This window comes from Schistocerca nitens, chromosome 2 (genome assembly GCF_023898315.1).
Source record: "Schistocerca nitens isolate TAMUIC-IGC-003100 chromosome 2, iqSchNite1.1, whole genome shotgun sequence".
In the NCBI taxonomy this organism is placed as follows: Eukaryota; Metazoa; Arthropoda; class Insecta; order Orthoptera; family Acrididae; genus Schistocerca; species Schistocerca nitens.
Genome location: NC_064615.1, coordinates 1064733069 through 1064740008, shown reverse-complemented (window position 1 = coordinate 1064740008; position 6940 = coordinate 1064733069). Strand labels below are relative to the sequence as shown.

The following is a 6940-nucleotide window of genomic DNA, read 5'->3' as shown; positions in this document are numbered from 1 at the left end:
AGTTGATGCGGCGCTGCGATCGCGAGAAAACATCAAACAATGGCACGCGGCTGAGTGTCCTATGTGAGCGCACACGTGCGGGGCATCATGCGAGGCATCAAAGTAGCAAGACACGGGCGAGGCACGATGCGACGACACAGACGCGAGCAGATGGTTTCATATTTTCGCGCGGATTGGACGCGGTTTGCGCTTTTTTGTTCAGCTTACAATGTATGAAACTCTGACAGAGCTGTTCAGGAACTTTTATACTGAGGGATAAGAGAAATAAAATTAGTAGCACTTAGTGACTTGTCGAAAGTCTTGGTGCAACTTAATTCATTGACATATTTCGGTACGTCATCATCAGAACGTAGCTGTGCTAAAAAGAAAAGGAAGAATTATAAATGAAATGCCTCAGAAAAACTATATGCACAATGGTCAGTGTTGTGTTCTGCAACAGTTTATCGAACGTAACTTCTTCTACAATACAATAGCTGGCTGTACAATAGACGTAGACGTCCGTCGATCTAGCCGGAGATGTGGTTCGTCTCGGTCGGCTGGTACTTCGATCGGAGGTGATATCTTCTCGGAGACTCTGCTATAGCGGTTGCCATTAGCAGCGGACGAAGACTGGTCTGCCTTCGACTGGCCGGGCCTATATAGTGAGCTGGAGCCAATAGAAACCCGGCGTAGGAATCCGTGGTCGGATATGTCGCGGCGATCTCTGCAGGGAAAGGTTCTTATTAATCGACTGGAATCTTCGGCGTGTTTACCTGATGTCTTCGCCTGTTTGGCTGTTGGTTTGTTTCCCTCATAGCGTGGCTGTTATGCCGTGCTGCCTGCCATTTAGGGGAACCCGATGGCAGACTGTACAGTCAGTGATCGCATTAATACATACAAAGAACGAGCCACACAGCTGCGCAGCTGTGGGCACATAACATACTGAAAGCAACGGCTGACCATTGCAACCAAGACTTATCACAATTCATCAAGTGTAGATGGAAGCATATATATGTATCGAGTGAAGATAAAAGGAATAAAAAGTTATAATAGCCGTTTAATATCATACTGTGAATCCAAGGAAGTTGCCAAAGTAATTGGTACTGCATGTAAGTACATATAACACATTTATTACGCATCGTATTTTATACTCTTTGTATAGAATTTTGTTCAAAATACAATTTAAAGTTTTCCTTCACTTTTACGGCTGCTCGCCATGAAGCATTACATCTTTTGTAAATTGTCATGCGGTTTTGGTATATTTTGGCGTACATCCTGGAAAAGTGCAACTTGAGTTTGACTGGTTGTTACTAGATCACATATGATGTGTAATAAAGTTATAGCTTTCACGATATGTACTGCATTTTCTATAATGGTTTCGACAGGTTTACGCAAAATTCTAATTTTATACAGGGCGATTTGGTGATGATGTTACAAGCTTTCAGGGATGACGGAGGAAGGTAAACGTATCTATTTCGGGTAAGGGGCCTTAGTCCAGAAACGACTGGGTCAAAAGTTATGAGCGAAAATCGCTCTGGTACATTTGACGGTGACCTCTTCTGCTGCAAGCTCTTTGAATTCAATATTCTGGGAGGAGATAATATGGATGAAAACAAGAAAAAAATGTCCATTGAACATGGACTCTAAAATGGTTACTGTCACGTGCTCATCAGTGCTACTAGTAAACAAGTACTAATATCTCTTCAGATACCATATGCATATTAGAAACCATGCCTACTGGACAATTTTTTTTCTCGTTTCTATCTATACTAACTCCTCCCAGAAAAGGGAAACCAAGGAGCTTGCAGTAGAAAAGGCCCAATGTCAGAGGTACCAGAACGATTGTTGAAAGGCGGGTCGTTTCCTGTGCAGGGTCCTTTACTTCAAATTGATACAGTTACCCTTCCCCACCGTCCTTGAAAGTTTGTAGCATCATCATGGAATCACCCTGTTGACCCAAAAGAGCATTCTATCAACACTCTTGCCCAAGATAATAGATTGTTGTATCTATCTTTAGCGTCACCTACAGTCATTGTCCTTTCTGCCAAAAGCCTCATTAAATATCCCTTTAGAGGAAATTTTACACAGCCCTTCACAGTGGATCCGGGCAAAAATTCTTCTTTATTTTCAGTCTTCCCATTTCTATTGCAAGTCGAGAGGGCCAGTCATCAAAAACATCTGTGCCCATCTCTTTGCCGTAGGAGCGTACATTCACCGTAATAAACCTATGATTTGAATCAGTGATAGCTAATAATCCAATAGAAATGAAGGATTTGTAGTGCATGGAACCAGATTTACGGAGTTTTTAATATGAATGTATTTCCTAGCAATACTTCCTAAGACTTACGGAATTGCCATCTGCCCCAAAAACATTATCTTCTGTTAGCTCAAGGATGTACTTTGCTAAAAATGTTGTCCACTTAGCTTAACTAACTTCTGCAACGATCGTGGAAATACAGCAGTCGTTTTTCAATTTTGTCAAAGAAAAAGCGAATTGGCGGAAGTGCATTGATTGAATTTAGTTGCCAAACATGTTTTATAGCGTCCACGGTATAATCAAACATAGTAGGCAACATTCCAGCATACTTCTTGACTAGCAAAGGTTGATACCTCAGTTTTTCATACAATCGATGAAATTCTCCATGAATGTGCTTTTCAAAACAAATAATATTAGTTTTACTCCTTTGTCGGAGACAACGTTTCTTCAGTGTTTGATATTTACGATACGAGTTTTCCACTGAAAATGTCTTTCGTCTGTCCATAAGGAATGTGCTGTGTTGCCTGGATGGACGTGCTTGCGGCGGAGTAACTTCCACGAACTGTTCACGACTTAGCTACTAAGGCATTGCGCCTGGCGCCAGCGTGCTAAAATAAAATACTTTAACTTCTATAAAAAAAATTCTTATATTTTTTTATTTTTCTTATATATCTTTTCTTATGTTAATATGATAATTAAAAAACAGTACTGATCGCAAATTTCTTTTAATCGGAGTCACCGGTCTCAATCCTTAAGGTTCATCTTCTGACTCCAGAAAAGCAGGTGGGCTGACTGCAGTCAGTTCAGCGTCGTGGATCGGCGCAGCCTGCTCCACGGAAGTCCACCAGACGTTCTGGAATCTGAAGATGATCCTTAAGGATTGAGACCGGTGACTCCGATTAAAAGAAATTTGCGATCAAGACTGTTTTTTAATTATCACTTTAACTTCTATTTTCTCCAAACCGTAGTGAGATAGGGCTTTCGTTCCGGTTCTAAAAACAATTTCTATATGATATCCGGATTTAATAAGCAACATTGTAACACTCAAACTGAAAAAAAACCTAAAGTAGGCCAGCGACCACATTTTCACTGTAAATCCTAGAAATTTTGTGCGATAGCCTGCTTATGCTGTCGGCACGCGGCACGATTTAGCTAACGCTGACGTGGCACTCAATTAGTTTTGTGACGTCACTTTCTGCTATTTCTCGTTGAGAAGCCATTCCGTCACGTGAAACAAAATAAATTCTGCGATATTTCGGCAACGTGCCACGTAAAGTAGAACCAATAGAAAGCAAGAACGCTCCCTACGTCACAAGCAGAAAGCAAGACGCCATACTGTAATTGTGTTCAGCAGAAGCCCAAATTCGGTGGGTTTTATGTTACACGCTGCACCCTACGAATATACGCTATTTTTAAGCATCTGCACGTTTAAAGTCTCGAGATGAATCGTTATTGATACGAGTTGTAATAAAATGACTGGAAAAGTCATGATGGTGGTTAAAGAATTTTTGTTTTTAGTTATTTTCGTGTTACAGCTCGTGTGTAATGAGAGTAAGCCGTTTTAAAGTAACGACCCATTTAAGATTCATGAAAGCATGTCGTTCTAATTATGATGTATTATATAATTAAGAATCAATAACATTTTGGAGAATAAAGTAAAGGAGGACATATTTGCCTGTGCATATCAGCTTAACGTAGTTTGCTGAGGCACTGCACACAGGCTGAGCAGTAGAGCGGACATGGTTGGGGTACCGTTATATTATTATTATTATTATTATTATTTTCACCTTCGCATTCTCTAAAAGGTTGTGGGAGTTTCATAAGAAATTGATAAAAGTAATTTCTGTAATATTTGATGTTATGTAAATTTGAGGACGCTGTCAGAAGGTGTGTGTGTGTGTGTTTGTGTGATTTCGTGAACTTCTATAAGCTGCCTTTCCTGAGTGGACTTTTATCATCCAATCTCGTCTTATTACACGTTCACGATTATTAAAATTTTTATTTATTTAGACCACAGAGAGAACAACATGACTAGCGTGCGGCCAGGAAAAGAAATGTTCGTTTTAATAGAGCTAAGATACGAATTATACGCGCATTCTTTTTGTGAACGAATTCTCAAGCCAATAAATCCGACAACCGCCGATGGAGAGCGCTGAGAGCGCAAAATCACAAGTAGCTCGTACCGTGTGCCGGCGGCTCTGTGTCTGGCGACATGGGCTTATCCCGTCTGCGCGCACGTGAACGTTAGTTGCCTCGTCCCGTGTGTCGACGGCTTTAGGATTTGAAGTACTGTACACAGCTCTTGGTCTTGCGGTATCGTTCTCGCTTCCCGCGCACCCGGTCCGGGTTCGATTCCTGGCGGGGTCAGGAATTTTCTCTGCCTCGTCATGACTGGGTGTTATGTGTTCTTGATTATCATTGATTCCCAAGTCGCCGAAGTGGCGTAAACTAAAAAGGACTTGCAACAAGGCGGCAGAACTTCCCCGCACGGTGCCTCTCGGCCAACAGTGCCACACGATCATTCATTTCATCACAATAACTAATACCAATATCGAAAGACTAAACACTCATCATCAAGCTGTCATGTTAAACTATAAGATATGACAAAAAAAATCAATTTTGTGTGCCAATTAGTTCCCTCAGAATTGAATGAGAAGTATTATGTAATGATGAAAACACCCAAGTAAGTGAAGCTTCCTGTCAGATTAAAACTGTGTGCTAGACCGAGACTCGAACTCAGGACCTTTGCCTTTCGCAACAAGTGCTCTACCCACTGAGCTACCCAAGCACAACTCACAACCCGTCCTCACAATTTTACCTCCGCCAGTACCTCTTCTCCTACCTTCCAAACTTCACAGAAGCTCTTCTGCTAACGTAAATAAGTGGTTTTTAATTTTTTAAAGGAAATGAAGGATCTTTACCCAAAACTAACGCCAGGTTGATGTAACTTTGTTTCATTAACATAAAGTATATTTTACAGCAAGAAACTTGGAAAACTCATTTCTGACAGTGCGACCGGGTGGAATCGCTCGCCTACTCGCACGATGCCGCTTTTGCATCGGACGAGACAAGGACCGTGCTGCCACCAGCACGCGGGGCTTGGTGGAAGCCGCTGAGTACGAAGAAACGCCCCTGGTGGAAAAGGGTTGCATACCTCTCTTGCACCTGCAAAACAAACCTGGGTGGTTAAATAATCTTTCTCTAGGTGGCTTTCGATACACTGCCTTCAGCCATATGCTACTGTATTAATGTAATAAAGTAATAACAGTGACAGGAGCCACACGAGAAACTCTCTAAATTTTCTCCCATGCAGCAGGGGGGTATGACCACCACCACCTAAAGGTGGTGGTGGTATGACAGACCGTGGTACTAAGCTGTAAGATCTGTGTGATGTTTTCTGATCTGCTTTACCTGGAGTCTGGTAAGTATCCACAACATAATTATGTTTTAAAAAACTGCAAAAAATATTTTCATTTGTGCGCAGTGCTCAGAATAGGGTACTCTTTGAGGTAAAAAAAAATTCAGAAAACTATTTCTTAAATTTTGTTTTGTTCACAAACCCACAGCTTAGTTTTAGCACATAATGAGAAAGCTGTTTCTTTTGTTTTGATTATTCCTAGTTGTGCAGCATTCCTGACAAATCTGTAGATATACAGGGTTTTCCAAAAAAATTAATCCAGCTTCTACAATCATGAAGACAGAAACTTGTGGCAAATTTGAACTAATGCATGTCTCCAGTTGAAAATGCAGGGTCCCCTGCTCACCCACTCATCAACCAATGTGCATTGAATTGAGGTGATGGTAAAAGCACTCCGTCTTCAGGACACGAGTGGCCTACCGGGACCATCCGACCGCCGTGTCATCCTCAGTGGAGGATGCAGATAGGAGGGGCGTGGGGTCAGCACACCACTCTCCCGGTCGTTATGACGGTATTCTTGACCGAAGCCGCTACTATTCGGTCAGGTAGCTCCTCAATTGGCATCACGAGGCTGTGTGCACCCCGAAAAATGGCAACAGCACATGGTGGCCTAGATGGTCACCCATCCAAGTGCCGACCACACCCGACAGTGCTCAACTTCGGTGATCTCACGGAAACCGGTGTATCCACTGCGGCAAGGCCGTTGCCGAGGTGATGGTAACACAACAACAAAAGGTATTTTATGTACTCTGTTTCAACAGGTGCAGTTCGGTTACAATTGTATGGGTATGATTTTTGTCAAGAGCTCAGCCTCAATAATATATTGGATGCAAGGGCCTTTTTTTTGTTGGTGTTTGTCAGATTCAGTCTGTGTCCCTCCCCTAGCAACAACTCTGGCTGAACTGCAATGCTGGATAGCAACAGCAGTGAATGCAGTAACTCTAGCCATGCTCACAAAATGAGTCCGGCTATATTCCGGATGTTTGTCATGCATTCGGTGAAGGGCCCATTGAACATTTGTGAATGATAAATCAAAATTTTGGTCCTAAATGTAATTTTAAAAATCACCCCAAGGTCATATGTGCAAACATGTAAAAGATATAATGTTGTAAAATTTCGTAGCACTTTTGAAAATAAAAACTTTGGCACCCTACAAGCAAGTTAAAATACATGCCAAGTTTCTACCTTCATGCACGTAGAAGATGTAGTCTTTGAAAATCAGATGGATCTTTTTTAATTACCCAGTACAATAAGACAAGTAACTAACTAGTGCTTATTGTTGCAGG

The 6940-nt window shown here is 41.8% G+C and overlaps 1 pseudogene; it reads right to left on the bottom strand.

Moving 5' to 3' along the window:
* Positions 1-6244: 6244 nt before the first annotated feature.
* Positions 6245-6362, bottom strand: LOC126237822 (5S ribosomal RNA; annotated as a pseudogene).
* Positions 6363-6940: the final 578 nt, after the last annotated feature.